Raw genomic sequence first — 21,188 nt, 5'->3', positions numbered from 1 at the left:
TTCTGTGAGTAATTGTGGATCAAACACCATCTTAATTGATTCATCTTGTAGACTTGCAAATCAGAAGTATCACCGTATCTCATGCAAGGGATTCCCTGGAGAACAGATCCACCCTTTTCCAGCAGGGACCTGGGGAGGTCAGTAGTGAGGATTTGGGCTCAGGAAAAACCACGCCAGTTTGATTCTGTTCTGGTGTTGCTGATACTTTGGTTCGAAGCCTCTTCTCTATCCCAGTGCGCTGAACCGCAACACAGAGGGCTTGTTCTATTTATGCTGAATGTCTGATAGTTAGAAATTAACTGTGCTTGCAGCTACTTCTTGGTGGGCTCATAAAAATTCCTTTTAACTCTGCACAGCCCTTGAGTATGCAGAAATTCTCCAGTGCACCATCTGCTCAGGGCTTGCGGACATCTGGGAGTTACCTCCCTGTGACAGGGATACCTGAGAGCTGTGTGTCTCTAGCATCCGCAACTAGCTGAAACATTTCAAAGCTGACCACCGGTAAGAACGCAAAAGGGATTCTAGCAATGAATGTGTGCTATAAAATAAAATACAGGCACATACTTGCAACTGTTTACCTTCTGCTAAGCTTGTTGCTACTGAATTAATTCTGGAAATATGATAATTTCATTCTGCTAAAACTGTAATTCATGCATGGGGTGTGTTTTTAGAGCTTCTGATCATCCAAAAACACTTACTTTTCTTCATTTATCACCTGCTTTCCAAAAATCTTAATTTGTAATTTTTCTACTGTGCAATCAAAAACCTATTACTGAAGAGGCTGTCACTCAAAATTTCCTCCTTTCCTCTTGGGATCTGCATATTGGAAAATGAGTTCTCTGTCAAACGTGCTTGTGGAATTCACTGGGGCCAATTCTGTTCCAGACCTGATCCTACTTTCACAGCTGTAAAGCATGAGGAACTTCTCTGAATAGTCACTGCAAATTATCTGATCAGCTGTTATCCAGTCTCCTGTTAGCAAGACCAGAATGTAACAACCCTTGGGTGGATTTACAGGCTGCTAAGTAGCCTCTTCCTTAAATCGTTGTGCTCCTAAAAAGGACAGTCATGTAATGCAGGGCTGAGATGAGGATGCCTTGACTACAAGGCACTGAAAGGCCACTGTTATACTTTCCTTTCATCAAGCAGAGAGGACAGATCATTTGAGTTCTGTAATCTGTTGCTGTTGATAGCTGACCTAATTTCTGAGCACAGAAATGACTTGGTAGCAATCCTATCTCTTTGATAAAGGCAGTGAGTAGAAGTGGTGTGTTGTTGAATGGCCTCTGCCAAGAAGGTCAGCAAGTTCTTAGGGGAAAATGTTTGATAGATGCTATTAAATGTACAAGGCTTCTGCCTATTGCTTAGCGACGGATTCTAAAATGAAATGATTTTCTCTCAAGCTTGAAGGTCATTTCTGATACGTGTCTTGGCACTAAACTCAGGATCACTTCAAATGAGGTGCCAAGAGCAGAAATGAAAAATTAAAAATGTTTATATGCTGCAATTACAAAAAACCCAAACAAATCAATAAAGGAAGCACATTTAATGAGACAAATGTCAGAATGCAACTTCAGGACACATCTACATCCATGAGTGAGTAAAACTTTACTCCATGTATGCCCATATTGCACAGCTGATAGAGAGGAAAATTGAACCTCACTGACACCCTTTATCTATTTAAAATAACTGCTTCCAATACATAGCAGGGGAAAGCAAAGTGGATGTCTAATTAGACATCTCTTTTGGTGGAAAGTCAGTCTATAGCCTTGGAAGCCTTTTTATTTTTAACATCCCCAATGCCATCTGGAGGTTACTGTAACCCCCAAAAGTAAGACTCCTATTGGTAAGACAGCTCTTGAGCAGCTTCAGTGGGGCTGGGCCCTGAGGTTCAATTATCATGCCTGGTGTAATGTCATAACTCATTAATTTCAGAAATACAAATTTATAATGTAATACAGCAGGCATAAATATTTTTGGCATTTTATGTGATGGGGATTAGAACTCAATCAGAACGGAGCTGTGTTTGGAGTGGCCTTTTTGGAAACATCGATGCAATGCCTGTTCATTAAGCCAACTGCCAGGACGTGGTTGATTACATTGCTTTGTGTCTCTGGGAGGTATTTTTCTCTGATTCTACAAGCTGTAAAAATAGCCCCCATGAGTCTGGGTTCAGACTTCATGCCACATTTGCACATTCCATTAGTGAAATAGGAAATTTGCTATTATTATATGGAATGTAAAATAGGGTACCACTTTTTGCTTTAATGTATTTGTATACACTTATATGGCATGCCCTGCAAAGCTTTAATTGGTCTTCTCTCTGTATGTATCCTACTCACCCCTAAACATCCAGCTGTGCTGCTACCCATTACAAGGAAACTATGTAATATGCTAAATTTAATATTACTCTCACCATGCTAGATTTGGGAAATCCTAAGAGACTGTTGGAGACCCCTTGGATCTTGACTCCTTCCCTGGTACTCCCACAAAGACATAGCCTCCATCTCCCCTGCCTCTGCAGCTCCGTGTAGATGCTCATTGCATGCAGCAGCGATGGGCATGGGACAGACAGCTTGAGGGACAGGGTCAAGCATAATCCAGTGCAAATCACCCAGCTACAGAGCCTTTAGGGACTGTACACAGCTTTCCTGCCCCTTGTGACCCTCCAGTGGCTTTTCTAGAAAGGAGCTGCAGTGTGTGGTATCCATGGGTCACCTCACCTTCCTTTCAAATGAGACTGGTGACTTGGAAAGCCCTTATCAAGAGTAATAATGCATTCTGGAAGATGGATGGAGAAATTCTAGCTATGCATAATGCATGTTTCCCCCCCCCAACAAGGACAAAGCTGAAAGTAGTTCTTGTAGGTCATTAATGATGGAGAAAAGATGGAAGTTCCTACCTTGAATTCAGATCCACGGTGCTGTTTAGCAGCTGGTAAGCCCTGGAAGATGGAAGGCTGGAGTTTCCTGGTGGATGCTATTCTGAGTGCTGCCAGGATGGGGTTTTGGGGCAGAACAGCTATAATGCAGTGTTTCAGCTAGCTGTCTGTCTGGATTCAACCCTCTCAGGACCTGGGACCTTCCCAGAGCTGCTGCAGCATTCTGGCAGTGCTGTCAGCATCCAAGGCCAGCAATCACTTGTGCAGGGAAGAGACAGTAATTGTTCCTCGTCTGTGCCACTGGATCAAAACCACTGAGTACATGATCTACAGTTCTTGGGGCCAGATCCTAGCTTCACATGACAGGGGTTGGCTGCTGGACTGAGAATATTGCTTTAGAAAGGATACGTATCAGTGCAGGAGCAAAGGAGATCGTGGGAAAGGGTCATTAAAAAAATGAATAAAGAGTAAGACCTCTTTTCTTTGGTGGCACTAGGAGAGCTGGTAGATGCATGGGCTCACTGTGGAGCTGGCACCAGCATCTGAGGCTTGCAACGTACCCCATGGTCTCTTTTTTGAGGCAGGGATGGTAAGAAGCCTTCAAATGAATGCAGCTCTAACTGCACGAAAAATACTCAGGGAAGGAGCACTTATTCTGAGGCTTTTTGACAAATGTGCTCCTTCTGGTCAGTTGTGTGACTCAGCAACACACGCTGGTGTTCAGCAGCTGTAAGTGGCGGTGTCCCAGCTCTTCTCTGATTTACCAAAACCTACCTGCCTCTTATGGGCAGAACTTGCAAAAGGGTCCTTTCAGGTAAAGAATCTCAGTATAGATGTTTGTGTGTCCAAATACATTCAGGGCTACTTTAGTCCATATATAACAGGTTTGAATTTGTTCCCAATATGTGATATATAGAAAACAAAGAACCCCAGGTGCATTTGCTTTTTCAGTAAGACAATTGTCCAGTGTAGCTCTAAGCCATCCTGAAAAGCTGAGGTCATCTTCTGAATAACATTTACTGAGCTGCCACTAGAGACAGAAGATATTTTTTGCTGTTAGGTGTAAAATGTCCTTAATCTCCCTGTGCGCATGGATGTTTGAACAGGAGCAGATGTGTCTATACTGCCGAAGTGCTGAAAAAACCTTTGGCGGCAACACTTCAGTGTATGTGAGATTCACAAAAAACAGATTAACTGTGGGACCGTGGAACAGGTTAGCAGATGGCCAGCTGAGTCTCTGGTATTATTCTGGGCTGGCAATCCTGCCTGGTATGGATGCTCATGTGGGTGATGAAATGGAGGAATGATGCACTAGCATTTGATGCATGAGTGTACAGCCATGGTATTCACGGCTCCTGTCAGCAGTGCTGGTAAAACAGTGTTTTTTAGATTGTATTAGCATAAATGACTACATTAACAGACCTTAGCTGGGTCCATGTTAAATAAGTACAAAAGCACAAAGCAATTACTTCTCAGTTTCCCTGCCCTGAGATCAGAAATAACCCTGGCTGTGGCCCTTTGTGTGCCTTGCTCTTGGGCATTGCTTCTCCAGGGGCAGAGTCCTTCTCCTGTCCCTGGCTGAGCTGCCACACTGCAGTCATGGGCTTGGCAGTGGGGTGCTGGTGACGTGGGCTCTGTTTCTGTTCCCTGGGTATATACAACCCCTGACACCCTTCCCAGGAGCATATATGTGGCACAGAAGGCTTTTGGCACCAGCAGGTCAGCTATGAAATGCTGGATTTGCACCACAGCAGGAAAGATCATCAGATATCTGGAAAAGTTTCCTAGTGGGCAGTTTGGTGAAGTACTTGAATAGTCTGAGGAGGTGGCTAAGGACAGATGAGACATATCTTGCAAGCAGAGGTTCAGCTGATCCTGCCTGAGGCAAGAAAATGTATGAGCAGGGCCTGCGAGGTGCCTTCCAGCTCTGTTTTCTGTGATGCTGCAAATCTGTCATTTAGGCTCACATAGCATTGCCCAGTGCGCTCTGATGGCCCAATGGCTCTCAGCCCTTACGGCCTCTGCACCATGTTCAACAACAGAGCATCTGAGAGCTGAGCACTACGTGTCACGCTCAGCCCGAGGGCGCTGCTAGGGTCAGAGATGCCTTTGAAGCGTAAAACCAGGAGGAATTTTCCATACAAATAACATGTCCAAGACTGAGCAGCGTTGTGGCACCATGTCCATCAGCACAAAGGTAAATACCTGGCCTTGCAGTGCTTGTGCAGCGGTGCGAGGTGAGTGGATTATAACTGTACTGAGATGCACAGGGGCTGTCAGTCTCCAGCTCACCTAAAGGGCAACATTTGAGCACAGCAGGTGGGACGGCATCTTTCTGATCCTACACCCGGAGAGCACCTGTAAGGGGCAAGAAGAGCACAATGTGCCCAGTGAGATGCAGCAGCTTGGTTTTGGAAAAACTGCAGGAGCCATAGAGTGCTGCCACTCTTTATGCTTGGTCACCAGGATGATCAACTCTGGAGTTAGCTCTTGTCCTCAGAGTGGCTTACCACACTGTGAGTGAAATAGTTGATTTACTCCTACATAAGCATGAATTCGTATGCCACAAAGCATCAATAAGCAATAATTAGCCCCGTTCATGTGCAGTGGCTTCAGTGTGACTCCAAGGCCCATTTCCTTTGTCCCTTAGAAATCCTGCTCACGTCACTGGGACTCCTAGTCAAGGCGCTTGGCATGCTGCGGCAGCCCCATCAAAACAGAGATTTACTCTGAACTCTACTGTTGTTGCCTGCAATGTGGAGTTAGCAATTCTCCTTGTATCACCCCAGGTTAGATGGCCTTTTTCCTTGTCTTCATAACTTCTATTGCAATAGAAATACGAATGTTCGCTTTCTTTGCTATGGTGGAAAGAGTTGTACTGGGTTATTGAGAAATACTGTGTATGTGGTTGGGCTGTAACAAAAGAAAACTGCTCTTTCCAGGCTGCTTGGGTCCAGGACTTTGATCCATGTGCTGGTTTTGACTGGGGTAAAGCTAAATTTCTTCACAGTAGCTAGTATGGGGCTCTGTTTTGGATTTGCGCTGAAAACAGTGTTGATAATGCAGGGGTGTTTCGGTTACTGCAGAGCAGGGCTTACACAGAGCCAAGGCCTTCTCTGCCCCTCACCCCACCCCACCAGCGAGGGGCTGGGGGGGCACAAGGAGCTGGGAGGGGGCACAGCCAGAACAGCTGACCCCAACCAACCCAAGGGATGTCCCACACCGTATGGCAACATGGTCAGCGTATAAAGCTGGGGGAAGAAGGAGGAAGGGGGGACGTTCAGAGTGATGGCGTTTCCCTTCCCAAGTCACCGTTATGTGTGATGGAGCCCTGCTTCCCTGGGGATGGCTGAGCACCTGCCTGCCTGTGGGAAGTGGTGAATGAATTCCTTGGTTTGCTTTGCTTCTGTGTGTGGCTTTTGCTTTACTTATTAAGCTATCTGTATCTCAACTTACGAATTTTCTCACTCTTACTCTTCAGATTCCCTCCCCCATCCCACTGGGGGGGAGTGAGCGAGCAGCTCTGTGGTGCTTGGTTGCCAGCTGAGGCTAAACCACGATGATCCATCATTGTCACCCTGGAGAAGGTACCTGTGTGGAAACTGAAATCTGGCTCCATATGGTTTCCAAAAGTCAGATTTGTGACTTAGGTCAGGGCTGAATGCTGGTCAGTTCTTCACTCTTTTCCTGGTGTCTGTTTTTGTGGTCCTTAAGGTGCACATGTAATTTTTTTTCTTGGTCATCAGCATTGTCAGAAGTACTTTACTTCTGTGAGCTTTTGATGAAATCACTGATTTGAGGCAACCGTGCTAAGATCAATGATAGGTTGTTGCTGGCACCTAGATTCAATTTTACCTCCTATGAAATACAGATTTCATAAAATGCTCCGTGACTTCTCTGAGCTGTTTCAATTTTCTTAAATCAGTTTTGAAAAAATATTTTACCTTCTTCAGCCAGTCAATTTTCTTGACTTTTTAACCTTTAAATTTAATCTGTTATATCCAAATTAGTTGGCACAGAACAAAAATACAATACTGGAAATTTAGCTGCCTTACAGAAACAATGGGCAAAATCCTGCTTGCAAATCTGGAGCAAATTTAGTGGCTTTATGCCAGATCTGAACTGAAAGCAAAAGGAGGCCATTTATTTTGATGCCAAATCATACATAAATGCTGTACAAATTGTGACCTTGCAGAACATAACTTTTTCTACATACAAATACTTACATGATGAATAGACTATGTAGCAGAGATACTGTGGCACTAAACTTTCAGGCATTTGTACTGGAACTACTATGTAGCATGCTGGTATTTTAAAAGATGCTGCACTTTTAAGTCTTTGCATCTCAATTTTTTTGTATGGCAAATTTGCCATTTTTGTATATAGTTATAAATGTACCCATAATGTATCTATAAGGCCGTAGTAATTAAATATATAATTAATAAAGCATTATGTAATTTAAAGATGTGCTCAAACTCTAAGTGATGAGATATTGTATTTCAATGCTACTTTCATTAAAGATATTACAAGGAAAAAAGCAGGTATCTACCAGTGAAAAGCCCTTGGCTACCTATTGGGAGAGGGGGTTTTGAATTTTATTGTCCATCTAATTACTTGGCTGAAGATTCTGAGATTTAAAATCCCATTTCCCACCCCAGTAGGGATGTTAGATACTGTTTCCTGGCCCAAAACCAAGCCAAAGAGCAAGTTTCTGCATACCAGCATGCCCCTGCTGTTACAGCTGAGTATTCTTGCTGGTTTGCCCTGAAAATATTATGTAGTATTGCTTTCGTTCTCTGCTCCACAGGCAGGTGATGTGACAGAGCACCTAAGCAACGTAGCAAGTGACATTTTGCTAGTCCTTCAGAGCCTTTGCCAGGAGACCCTCTTTGGTGCAGGCTGGTGGACCAAGGGTCTTCTAACTTCACCAGACCATTACCCCACTGTTATGGTCGGCAGGAGCCTAGTGTGTAAAGGTGGGATGCAGCTATGGGCTGGCTGTGAGCCTCCATATCATTCTACAAAACATCAAGATCCTTTGGAAAAGCTCTGTAAGACTTGACAGATAACGCACGTTGCAGGGGAAGCCCCTTAAGTGTTATTGAGAGAAAACCCGTGTCCTATTTTAGTCACATTTATTAATTGTCTGTGCAAGTTTGAGCTTGAAGACAAAATGGTAATGCAGGAAATGGCAGCATCGTGCATGTGAGTCAGCAGGTCAGAACTCCTCCAGCTCCATCCATGGGCCAGGTACTGCACCCATGTGGGGAAACCTGCTGAGAATGATGCTTTACCTGCCTTGGTGCTCCTGGAGTTCTGGGAAGGGCTCACGTCTCATCTCTCATTGCCAAGGCAAATCTATGGGATTTGCTATGTAGAGCAGTGCAAACTTCCAAGAAACACAAAGCTAATTTATTTTTCCTTTTTGCCTGCACACGATGTGGGCATTGCGGCGAGGATCTGGACATTTAAACTGTGGGGAGCTGGAAGCCCCCACCATGAGGTCTGCAGCCACCCTGCTGATTTATAAAGAAGGAAAAAAAAAAAGTGAACTAGGCAAAACAAGGGATGAGACAATAAATATTTCAGATATTCCCTCCAAAGAGTAGCAATTTATTGAACATTTAAAGCTCCTAATTAAGTATATAAAGCAATCACTCCTTTTCCCTCTCTCTTTTAATAAGGTTTCTAGAGCAAAGCAAAGGTGTGAAGTCGGCCAGGCCCTCCTCAGAGGATTAAGGGAAATTGTGTAAGTTATATTTAATTCAATTAATCTTTCCTGATCGGTCCTAAATCATGCCATCAATCTATTTGATTCCACAGGCATACTCCTTAACAGGCAGCTGCCTCACACAATAAGCTAGGGAGATGCTCGGTTGCATTCAAGGGAAATAAATGTAATTATAAACACATCATAGAGTTGAACATTTCCTGAATTTGGAATTCAATGTCTTGTCAGCCTTCCAGCCGAAAACACCATAAAACTTTCATAGGGAAGCAGACTCTGTCCTGAATTTATATGTACTGGCAAGCACCTTAACCAGAGAAAAGCAAGAAAACTATGTATTCTTTTTTTAATGTTTTAAACTTAAAGCTACTTTTGTCTTCAGCAGAACTATCCACAGTGTTAAATAAAGTCAGGAGTGCAGTTATTAGAACTTGTCAGAAAAAGGAGAAATACAAAAATCTACCCAGTCCAGATGGCCACAGCAGCACACTCAAAATGCTGAGGGCTGCAGAGGGACTGGAGGTGTGGCGAGGTGCAACAAGCCATTCTCAGCCCACATGCATGGCCAGAAATTCAATCTCCTGCTTTATTTAAAACCTGGGGGGTCCTTTGGTGCTGGTTGTTACTCAGCAATTCTACCAAGGACCTTAAATGTAGGGTTGATCTCACTGTGATTGCTGTGACTTGGTAAGTTGAGGTATACAGGGAGTCACCCAGTGAGCCACAGGATCACAGAATGTCCTGAGTGGGAAGGGACCCACAAGGATCATCGAGTCCAACTCCTGTCCCTGCACAGGACAGCCCCAAATTCACACTATGGCTCTGAGGGCCTTGTCCAAGTGCTGCTTGAATATTTTCAGGCTTAGTGCCTTGATACCTCCCTGGGGAGCCTGTTCCAGTGCTCCACCACCCTCTGGGTGAAGAACCTTTTCCTAATGCCCAGCCTAACCCTCCCCTGGCACATCTCCCTGCCATCCCCTCGGGTCCTGTCGTTGGTCACCAGAGAGAAGAGATCAGCGCCTGCCCCTCCTCCTCCCCTTGGGAGGAAGCTGCAGACCATGATGAGGGCTGCCCTCAGCCCCCTCTGCTCCAGGCTGAACAAACCAAGTGACTTTAGCCACTTCTCAATCAGTTTCCCCTCTAAACCCTTCCCAAACTTTGGACCCCTCCTCTGGACACTCTCCAGTAGCTTTATACCCTTAATGTCCTGAGGTGCCCCAAACTGCCCCCAGCACTCGAGGTGAGGCTGCCCCAGCGCGGAGCGGGGCGGGACAATCCCCTCCCTCGCCCAGCTGCGATGCAGGGCTCGATGCCCCGCAGGGTACGGTTGGCCATGACCTGGTGTGCAAAGACAACCACCCTGCTAAGAGGGGCATCAGGCTCTCCCAGGGGTGAAGAAGCCAAGCCCTGGGTTGCACAGGAGGATTGGAGCTCCCCAGCTCCGACACAGCCCTTGTTGACCAGCAGAGTCTTGTTAACACTAATTGAGCGCATCATAGGGCACCTGGATTTATTAGAACATGAACAATTCTGTTTTCCTCTTTTATTTACTTTTTACTATAACTCAGTATTGTCTCCTCAGCCATACAGATGCCCAGTCCTTTATGGATTCATTTAAAAGGAGTAACTGACAGGTTTTTACTGCTTTTTTTTTTTTTTTTTTTTTGCATAACCCCCCGGTTGTGCTAAATATTCCATAATTTATAATGGAATATTATATAACAGATGCTTTCAAGGAATTTTATGTTTTGGAAGTTCTATTAAAAAAGGGCCAAAAAAAAATTAAATCCCTGAAATCTCCCCTTCTAACATTTTCTCACAATGTTGCAGTTAGGGAGTCAAAGTTGTTTTCATTTTTAAATGTGAGGTTGGTATACTTTAAAGACTTAAAATGAAGTGTTTTCATGGCTCCTCCAGCGTTAAAGTGAGAGTCCAGGCAGCAAGCAGCAAAGGTGTGAGACAGCACAGCTCTGAGGTGCTCATGGAGGCTGAGCAATGAGTTTTAGTGTTCACAAAAGGTGTCTGTTTTAGTGTATTATATATCATAAATGTATAATGGGGGAAAACTGTTCTGCTAATAGCTTCATTTAGTTCAAAATAAATTTTTAATCTTCACTTTTTGCAGGCTTAATTATTAAAGCCAGTTTCACACTAGTTGGGGTGGTTTATGCTGGCTTTGGCCCCTCTTGGGGAGATAACACATGTTTATTTACATGGCAGTTTTCCAGCTTCCACCTACCAATTTAGCTTCTCCCATCTTTCATGGTTTGCATTTAGTTTGTTGTTTCTAATGTTGCAACGATAAATAGGTTTCATTTATAACCAAATCAAAGTGGTGCTGGTCTCAAGGGCTTGCGGTTGCTTCCACATTGCCCTTTTCTCCGTGCCTGTGTGGGATGTTTCGTGCAGTTTTGTATTTTCTTTTCCTCAGCTGTTCTGTAGGCTGTCTTGTGGTATTTTAACATCCACTAAGATTGAGAAATTCTGAGCTGAGGAAGAAGAGATCAGACATTTTCCTCCTGCCAGGGAGATGCTCTGAAGCAGATGCTGGAGGAAAGGCACAGGCTGCTCGGTGGGGCTGGGGGGCTCAGCCCCGAGCCCGGGGCACTGGGGAGGCACTGGATCACCAGTGGTGGGCTGTGTCCTCCTGCACATGGCTGGGAAGGTGGCAGCTCTCCCGCCTCATGTGCAATAACCCCACTGTGCCTACAGCACCACTCCTGACTCAGCAACAGAGATAAGCTATGAAACTATAAGAACAAGCAAGCGCAGAAGACCAGGGGCAAACCTCAGCAGAGGAAAAGGCCATGTTTTCTTTGGTGTGTAATACCTGCCACACCACCTTCCCATACAGACTACCAAACATTTTCTTTTCATATTACATTTTAATTTAGGTTGTGACTGCTTTTTCTAAGTGCCCTTTAAATATGCTTATAATGCAGAGGAAGAGAAGGAAATAGAGAAAGGTAATTATCTGTTCAACCTTCCACTGCAACCTCATGCATGAACTAGAAAATCTCAGGTTTAGTCAGAGGAAAGAAGACCCCAAGCACTGCTTATTGCCTTTCCTTAATACACAGCATTAGTCAGGTACGGTTATTTCACCTAATATTTTATTAATGCTTTCTCCACGCTTGCCTGGGGTGGTGGCAGGGCAGGTGTAGGAGAGCAGAAACCCACCTACGTGCACTGCCCACGCTGTGGAGGAGCGGCACCCGTGGTCGCTGAGCTGCGTCAGGAGCCATTATTTTTAAATGACATCTTTACCTGTGCAGGATTTGCATCAGGTAACCCTGAGACACCTCAGCAGCAAATTCAGCTGCTTCCAATTTCTACCTTTTTTTTACACACTCAGTAGCTTCCCAGGAAGAGTTAAGCTTTCACTGACAAAACATTCAGCAATATTCATGATATTTTTTACTAAAGGTTCCAGAAAATTTTTATTACTTAATTTCTAGGATATTTTTTATTTACAGGAAACTAGATACTATTGATAAAAAATAGGTGCCAAGTATTTCGGTGATGGTTTGAAAGTGTTTTCATAAGCATCTCAGTACAACGATAATTAAATCTGTAGAAATATTTTCCATGGATAGTTTTTCTATTGCAATTAATACAGACTATTTTTCTGAACTCTACTTGATGCCTTCACTGTTATAAACGTATAAAGCTAAAGATAGCATATATCAAGGTAAAGAAGTCACTGTTGCCTGTGATTAACCTCTTGGACTATAATCTGTTTATCTTGAAAACAGCAAGTATGATCAGGCAGGTCTTGCCAGGGATGGCAAGATATCATCTGACAGTGCAGAAGCAAATGACCGTGGCTGCTTGGGGACATGTGTGCTGGGAGATGGCCCAGAAACCGGACACTGACCACTGCTGCAGGCCACCGCGTCCCACAGGAGAGCAGGGTGATGGGCTCCTCATCCACCATCCTGTAATCTGTGGGGAGGAAAGCTGAGCTGTCATGAGGAACTTCAATCTGACTGACACATGGAGGTCTCAGGCTGTCAGTGCTAAAACATCCTTGAAATATTTCATAATTATAGATGACAATCTCCTAACTCAAAAAGTGTTACATTTGGCACAGGAGAAATTTGTATTGACCTTCTCCTGACAGGGAAAGAGTAAAGGTATGTTTCTAGGAACTGAAAATGAGTAATTTGCCTCGGTACAATTAATCCTGGCTGGACTACACTGCCAAGGCCACCTTTACTTGCCTTTGTGATGGAGGGCAATTTGGTAACGGCAGGTGCTGCAGTGTAGTAAACAAAGTATAATAAGATTCAGTGGAAACTGAAGCTAGTTCAAACTGGAAAAAAAACAAAAAGAGAAAGCAGTGCTTTTTCTGGAGTGAGGAAAATTAACTCTGGGAACAATTTGCAGAAGAGTTGTGGTCAGGTTGTTATTACAGGAAATTTTCCCAAATACGACCAGATTTTTCTCTCTGAAATCTATGCTCTGGTTCCCACAGCAATTGGACTCGCAGCAGGACTTAATGCGGGGCGGTGCTGTGGCCAGCGAGGCACTGTGTCAGGAGGGATAATCACAGCGGTCCCCTTCAGCTTGGCAATTTCTGAATCTCTGAAAATATCCATCCAAGTGAGTATTTCACTCTCTTCTGCTTTTCCCTGTTTGCATTTAAAACAGTGTATTTAGGCACAGTGATATGGCATGGCAAAAGCTTCTTTAGACAGAAATTATGTTAAGGAATAAAAAGAGCTGTAACAGAAGGGAGAATGGTTTCCTGATGCTCCTTTGCCCCCATGTGGTCCCTGAGAGGGTCAGTTCCCCTCTTGGTGCTGGGCTTATTTGGGGTGACAGATTTTGATTATGGTATTGTCTTTGTGGGTGGTGGGTGCCTCACACCCCCACGTTGTGCTGCGTAGGTATAATCTGGCAGGGCCTTTGCATCCCCCCCTATTTTTGGCCTACCCAGAGCCAAGAAAAACCCATTCAGACCCCGAGTTCGGCAGCCAGGGCTGTGGCATGTGCCTGGAGCTTGTCCAGTGCCCAGCATGGACAAGCCTGGGTCTAAGGCTTCGTTTTCAAGGTAACTTCTCCAAGTTTTCTTAGAAAGCTCAGGCGACAAGACCCTGAGCAGCTTTCCGGACCCTGGCTCTTGCCTGGGGACAATCTTTGGGGTGAGATTTCATCTTCATGTCTTTGGGGAGGTTGGGGGTCAGAGCAGCTGGTCATGGTTAAATTAGATCCAGGTGACAAATGTTCCATCTTCAGTGGCTTTGCGTTTAGTTGCAGGAGCAGAATTTTGACCCCTGATTTGGAGGAAAATGGGAGAGTTTTGTCTTCAAGATTAACTTTGCTTTACTTGGCTAATAGACCAAAGCCAGACCATTAGATATAACGTTACATATTTCCTTGTGCTTTAATTGTTGTTAACAACCCTGCCCTTTACGTCATGTAAAATTACAGCTCTCCTTGAGTTTATTTGTGCTCTCTTGGAGAGAGCAGCATGCCAGTTAGTGTCTTTACTGGTAATTGCTGCTTCAAAAAGGGTGAGAAGTCTGTCTTTTGGAGGACTTCAAAGTACCCAGGCAGACCTGATCTCTTCAGTGTGTGTTTAACAGGAAACTGCTCCACAGTGAAAACCCAAGGAGAGAAAGCCACTAAGCTGGGGAAAGGGCTTTGGTGGAGTCAGAAAAAACGATGGAAAAAAAAGGCGTTTCAAATGGTATCAGACACGGACATGCATCTGGTGGAAGAAGTTGTGACTCAGCTCATTCAAGAGGGGTAATACTTCTAAAATATTGATGTAGATCTGTTCAAAGGGTGGTTTCTAATGGCTTTAGTGCTGGCCATCACCTGCTTTGTATCCTTAGAGGAGTTAGTTAGCAGGGGTGATGGTGCACACATTATGCTACTTCTAGGGGGATATGAAAACAACATTATTTTACTCTGCAACCCTGTAAGCAGGTTAGCCTGTGCAGCTGGGCTCCTGATATGGCAGGAAGGAGAGGTAACTCCTCCGCCAGGGAGTAAGAGCAGGACTCTGACTTGCTCCATTTGGGGTTAGATAAGCCACCCCGTGAAAGGTGCCAGGCTGAGCCTCACCAGGGCCCAAGAAAAGCACAAATAGCTCTTCTGCAGACAGAGGCAGCAAAACCCTTGATGTCATCATACACTTGGTTACAGGCACACTCCTGAAGACAGTCACACAACTGCACACTGAGTCAGCAGCAAGAAAATTGCCTGGATGGTCTGGATGGGGAGGAGGAGGGGTATAAATGTGCCTAAAAGGCTTTCCTCCATGCAGACAGGCACCAGTAACACTTGTTTATTTAGCAAGGGTGAAATGCAATCTATTTACATCGCACACAATGAATCATTGCGGGGGAAGATGTCCGGAACAGCTCTCTGGGAGCAGAGTTCTCTGAAAGTCCTGCAAAAGGCTGTCCTTTGACCAGTAAAAGGCCATCCTTTGACCAGTTTTGAATGAGGTCCTCTTTGTCCATGACATTTTATCCTAAAGACATCACACATAGTTAAATCCTCCTCCACCATGCTCCATCCTGGTAGTTTTATGGCAACAGAAGACATGTAAATCAACTCCTACTCTCTCCCAATGTATAATACGATTATCCCTCTGCTTGATAAGCCCCTGAGTAGTCTGGAAAGAGATATGTGCAAAGGAAATGATGCTTCTGAGATGTAACGAAGCAGTACTGGTTTCGGGGCGGGACTTTGCGATGAGATGATTACCAGTGGCACAGCAAGGTTGGAGAGTTAGCTGCGAGGCAGTACCATTGCCAGCTGATGGAGGCTATAATTAGGCATAGCATCTGCATGTAGAGGCTGCCAGAAGAAGCTTCTGAAAATATCTTCCAAAAAAGGCTTCCCTACCCATGAGATAGGAACTCTCTCCTGTGCTCCCCTTCAGAATGAGCCAAGCTCTGAGCAGGGAGGGACTGGGGGAGCCCAGGCTCCATTGCTGGTAACTCAGCACCACCCTGGCACGGGGTGGTGTTGGTGTCCATCCTCCTGGTCTCCTTTCCTGCTCCACCTTAGCAGTCATAGCAAGGGAGCAGCTCTGCTTTCATCTCATCAGAAAACAAGAGTGGAGAGTACTGCTGTGATTATGGTCCTTCCCACTCCTCCACACCTCTGGAAATGGATCTTTATTAGCATTATTGTCAGTCATAATTAATTCATTTCCATTCCCATCACTGAAACAATGTTGGTGCCTGATAAATCACATTATTTTCACTTATATTCAGAGCTAATTGATTCCCTGTGTTTATTTTCTCAGGAGCAGAAAAAACATTGCTCACTGCCGAGCAGAAGCTTTCTCTACCCTCAGCCCTGCTCTTCACCCACTGCGGTGTGGTCTCTCCTCTCTTTTTCCGATTAATTAGAGGCAGATGAAGATATTGTGCCTCTATCTCTAGTGCAAGCTCCTTTTCTGCACCGCCCTGAGGGGCTGGTTGTAGGAGACATGGGGAGGTGACTTTTTTTTTGTACTGACACCCAGGTCCTCCTAGCACTGCCAGTCCCAGCTCAAAGGATACAGGAGCAAAATACGCATGAATGTCTAGGTGAGCATTAGTTAGCCCATAGCAGATGAACAGATACTTGCTATTCTTTGCCTAGAAAGTAATCACGTGCAAGTCTGGGAGGAGGAAACTGGAGACAGGTCAGAGACATTGCCCCCAGGCAGCCAACCTTGCAAATAGTGATTCCTCTTGGCAGGAGAAAGGAGAAAGAACAGATTTTGCTCCTGGATGTCGGTGTTGAGGAAAATGGTCTGATTTCCTTATAACTCTTCCTTATGCTTCTAAGTCCTTAAAACCCATATAAATTTATAGATATAGATACATAGGGGAAAAAAGTGTCTTTTTATTTGTTGTCTATATAAGCAGGATAAGGCCTGGGTTTCATCTTTCAGCTGAAAGGGTCAGAAAAGCCAGTGTCTTGCTACAACCTCTGCAGGGAAAAAACTGGAATTATATCCAAGTTTTTAATATTTGTCAGACAATGGTTTCTTATTTTTGTGTTAAAGAATAGGACAGAAATAAAAGGAGGGGCACATTTCTTTTAAAATCTAAGGGACAATATGTTGAATTTTACATTTCTATAGCAACATGCAAATTGGTAATATGCGCACAAGGAGCTGAAAAACAATTATAGCAATCTAATAATAAAGATCAAAAGTAAGGCAAAGCAGGGGAATCAAGCATGTAATTTGTTCATTGTTCATTTATCAGACTCAACATGAATATTTTTGTATCTGAGACTTGGACTCAGGGGAGTTACATCACGCAGTCACGGAGCCTTTCTTTGAAAAGAGCTTTTTATATTAAAAAAACAAACAATAACAACAACAGCATTCTTCTAAGAGGCCACAGCTGAAGCAAAGCAGTTTTGTTTCCAGCAATGGAAATTGGTTAAGAGAATTAGTGGCTGTCTGAGGCATCAAGCTGTGTGTGATAATGAGATGGGTTATAAATAATGTCATTAATTCACATGTCCTTCTAACACATGCCACTCCAGTCAACGTACAAATCCCAAATCCCTCAATGCAAAATACACTGACCTCCTCATTAAAGTGTCTAATGGTATGAAGCCTGGTTTGCACTTACCTGCTGTCTAGTGCTCCAGATCAGGAATAACTAGAGGACAGCAATTCTGCTCTTGAGCTAAGAGACAGAAGTATTTCTGCCACCAGAATATAAGTCTTTCCTCATGTCTCATGTTGCCTTGTCCGAGTGTTGGGGTGTCATGCAGGGCAGCGTGCCTCCCTGTACCCTGCAAGGAGAGGCTGCCCCAGCACCAGCGCCCTGAAAATTCTGTGTCGCAACATCCCTTGACATCTTGCTGCCAGGCCCCTAAAGCTACATATACCTTCTTCACCCCTCTGCTTACTCCAGTAGCAGCAACTTTTGCCAGGGAAGGGCCACGGCTGACGGCAGCTGGCATTTGCCTCTGTCAAAGGCTCAGCCAACTTCCCGGGGCGGCTGAACAGAGGGATTTCCTGCAGGCTGGCCCCATCCCTCACAAGCAGCCCTAGGCTGTCATTTGTTGGAAAAGAAGCACTCTTTATGGGAAACAAAGATTGGGTGCTCGCTCTTCCTGGCATTATACAGAAAGGGCTCAGCACCTCAGTATGCATCATTGCTAGTGAACAGCCTTATACCAGAAGGAAAGGCAGAAGCAACCATTTTGTCCTTTTTTTTCCCCCACTGTTTTCTAATACGCCTCTAGAGAAGTAAAGATACTTCTGGAAAGTGCCTGGAGAGAGCAGTTATTTTCAACATGGTCTGGAGTCCCCAGCGAGTGCATCCTGCCTCACCTCTCTCAGGGCGCTCCGGGATGTCGGTGCCGCGGACACGTGTACAGCTGGTGCAGCAGCCGAAGGAAATCGCTGTTGCAACCCACAAAGTGGTCTTTTGTTCTCTGGCAGCATCACATGCAGCCTGAGTAATTCTTGTCCTGTTTCCGTATTAAGGAAGAGAATGTGCTGGGTGTTTTCAACAGGCGGGCAAACTACCTCTCTGCGGTATTATGGTTTTTGTCAGTGACAGTTTCCATGGTGTTCATGTTCTCGGTCTCAGCACAATTTCACTTTTGCCAAAGATAGCATTTAAATTGCCCATCTTGTTAATAAATTAAACCCTGATAATTATGGGCTTTTCTAAATAATCTAATGAGGATGCTTCTGCTTTGATGGGTAGAGTTTAACTGTAGAAGCAGTATTTATAATGTACTTACAGAAACTGTGATCAACAGGAATTACTTCTTTGGAGAGTAATGGTCCTCTCTGCCCTCCATGGCCAGAGTCCAACCTCTTCTTGATGGGGAACAAGCTATTGGTTTAAACACAGGAACCATTGAGCCAGTGGTGATGTCATCAAGGGATTCAGGGAATCTTTAGTTAAAGCTCTGCTTTCCCACTCCTGTTGCCTTCCCCAGCCAGTCTGATCCCGACTGGGCGCTGCCCACAGGATAGGATGTGCTGCAGACTGGGGATGGTACATCCCCACTGGCCACCTGTGGCCACCTGTGGAACTACAGTCTGGTTTTGGTTGGTTGCTTTTTTACCAGTGACATTGCTGACTTTGATGTTGTTGGAGTGGATCTGCACTTCAGTAGAGCATGGGGCTGTGTCAGAGAGGTCGTGCTGCTCAGCCCTCTCTAACGTAAAATATTCACAAGAGCTAGAGCTAAGGTGGAGCAGGAGACTTGTGCTGTGCGTCCTTCTCTTGTGCTGGGTGTATTGCCTTGATTCAGCTGTGGCTTGGAAACCCCCATTCAGAATGAACTCTAATTAGCCTGACTATTGTTTGAAAGAGCTGTTTAAAATGCATGCATGCATATGGTTTGGAGCAATCAGATGATAAACAGTAAGTGGGATGAGCACTGCCTCCAGTTCATCTACATTTTGGGGGATTTCTTTCCTCAAAGCATCTTCCTAGAGGTCAAACCATGGAACCAGAACAACCTGAAGGATACACAGGGATTGAGGTTGCTGCTTTCTTTCCAGTTATTTTCCTGGCACTGAATTCCACACCCCCCATGACAGAGACCACAGGCTATTCCTGCAGTGATGGCACAGCCAGTCTTAAACCCTCCTGCACTAAGGAAACCTTGCTTTAGAGGGCAGTTGCTGCAAAGCCTAATCCTGCAGTCGCCCGGTCACTGAAACACATCAGCATTTGCTTGTGCAGAGACAGAAGGGTCAAGCCCATGTTGCAAAATCTCCCTGTCCGGGGTTTGGGGAGAGAGGATTCTGCTCTGAGACTGCTTGCCAAGCCCAAATGCCCTGAAATCATGATATTGACTTAAAAATCATGAGATTTAGAAAGTAACATAGCTTTTTTTTTTTTTCTTTCTAGGATTTAAGTCTTCAGAATGCACATATTCGATCTTTATTCTGAGCCTTTCAGGGAATTAAAAAGACTCTGAGATCTCCCTGTACTCTCCTGCCTCTGGTAGCTGCAGCTCCAAAGACGGTACCAGGAATCAGAAGAGTTGCAAAAATCACAAGGGGTCAGGGCTGGCTTATCTGTCTGTGGTGGGTAAGTGTTCGTTGTAGTGACAGAGATGTGCTACTTGTGTGTGCAAGAATATTCTGTATAATTCCTAGTGCACACATTCAAAAAAGAAGCCAGGAATCCATAGAAGGAATGTGAAGAACAGGGGTCCAGGTCACCTGTTTGGGCACTTCCAGGACTAGGGGGTACTCAGAGCAAATGGAGTGGAGAGGGAGCTGGGCTGTGATTTTGGGCTGAGGAGCCAAAAGTCAGTGCAAGTGGCTCCTCCGAAACCAGCCCAAAGTTGCAAAGGGCCAATGTCCATGAAACATCTACTTATGCCTCATTATGTAAAATTATTACCTTTTGAATCTATGCTAAGGTAATCTGGTTTTCTAATCCGATGCTGCTGGCTAGCCAACGCTGGCTTGCAAGGTCTGCAGGGCGTCTTGTTTAGTTTCTGCAATGTTGGGATCAAGATGATTTAATTCCTGGTCTGGCCTCAGCAGTTCCTCCATGGATTAGGTAGAATGTTTTGCTTTTTGGTGTTTAGAACCTGGTCCTGAGGATAGTGGACTTTACCTTCGTGACAGCCGTGGGCCCACCTTCTTCCTCCACTATTGCTGCAAGAGCTGACAATCCTGGAAAGGAAATAAAACACACATAGCTTTTTTCTGAAAGAAATTAAAAGTGGCTCTTTTATATTGGTAGATGTCACACACCAACTGGCTTATAAATATAACTTTAATGCCTAAAAAAGGTGATAATCACCTTTATACTTGCTTAATAGCATCATTTTAAAGTGAATTACTGACATCATATATTACCATCTTCCCCTACAGTAAATGGTCTCTCCCTGCTGTATTTTATTACTTATTGTAAATTCATTCAAGCAGTATATTTTGCTTTCAGCAAGGTACCCTCAGTTACTTTTTCCATCCAGGATAAATTGAGATAAATTTTGCCTGTGCCTGGGTTTTGCTCATGGCATCCATCTTTGCCCAAGAAAAGTTACAGCTGGAGTTGAACAGGACTTGAGAAATGATAATATCATACTGCAGAAAGTTACAGATCACCAGTCCGCAGTCAAGCTGTGTACAGAGGGTTCACTGAAGCAGCGAGGAGTTTAATAGAAAGTGAAAAACGTAAAGAAATGTGATGTATTCTCTAATGTTTATCCTGATAAAGTATTAAGTACATTACACAAAGATGACACTAGTTATTTACCATGCCATCATAAGATTATACAGTAGCATATCACCCCTGGCATCACAGTTTGTCACTAGTTACCATTTTTGCCCTTTGAGGTCTATAGATTTATTGCTAGAGCTGTAGAAATGTGAATTATTTTGGTGGGGGGAGAAGGGGAGACTTCAAATAAAAGTGGTCTCCATCCCTTTGCTGAAAATTCCGTGCTCCCAAGGCTTAGCAAATCTCGTAGCTACGGCCACTGTGTTGTCAAATCAAATAAAAGCCATGCGGCTGGCACCGATCACCTTCCTGCAGAAGCTGCGGAGCCCCCATAAAAACCGCTTGACTGAAGGCTCTGGTTTCACAGCCGTGGGAGTAAGATGTGACCCCAAGATCA

The 21,188-nt window shown here is 44.6% G+C and overlaps 2 long non-coding RNA genes across 3 annotated transcripts in view; one reads left to right on the top strand and one right to left on the bottom strand.

Moving 5' to 3' along the window:
* The first annotated feature begins 364 nt into the window (after positions 1-364).
* LOC142063283 (uncharacterized) overlaps positions 365-21,188 on the top strand; it is a 36,414-nt gene continuing 15,590 nt past the window's right edge. The window contains exons 1-5 of one of the 2 annotated variants that reach the window (XR_012662724.1): positions 365-501; positions 8,566-8,630; positions 13,087-13,214; positions 14,201-14,363; positions 19,463-19,645. This is a non-coding gene — a long non-coding RNA (uncharacterized LOC142063283). The remainder of the gene's footprint in view (positions 502-8,565; positions 8,631-13,086; positions 13,215-14,200; positions 14,364-19,462; positions 19,646-21,188) is intronic. The other variant, XR_012662723.1, reaches the window with a different exon arrangement.
* On the bottom strand, positions 9,292-20,235 carry LOC142063284 (uncharacterized). The gene is made up of 3 exons (XR_012662725.1): positions 19,964-20,235; positions 18,339-18,433; positions 9,292-12,554 (listed from the first exon to the last, which is right to left on the bottom strand). It is a non-coding gene; the product is annotated as an uncharacterized LOC142063284 (long non-coding RNA).

This window comes from Phalacrocorax aristotelis, chromosome 11 (genome assembly GCF_949628215.1).
Source record: "Phalacrocorax aristotelis chromosome 11, bGulAri2.1, whole genome shotgun sequence".
NCBI classification, from domain to species: domain Eukaryota; kingdom Metazoa; phylum Chordata; class Aves; order Suliformes; family Phalacrocoracidae; genus Phalacrocorax; species Phalacrocorax aristotelis.
The sequence above is the reverse complement of the archived record's forward strand: the minus strand, read 5'-3'. Positions and strand labels throughout refer to the sequence as shown.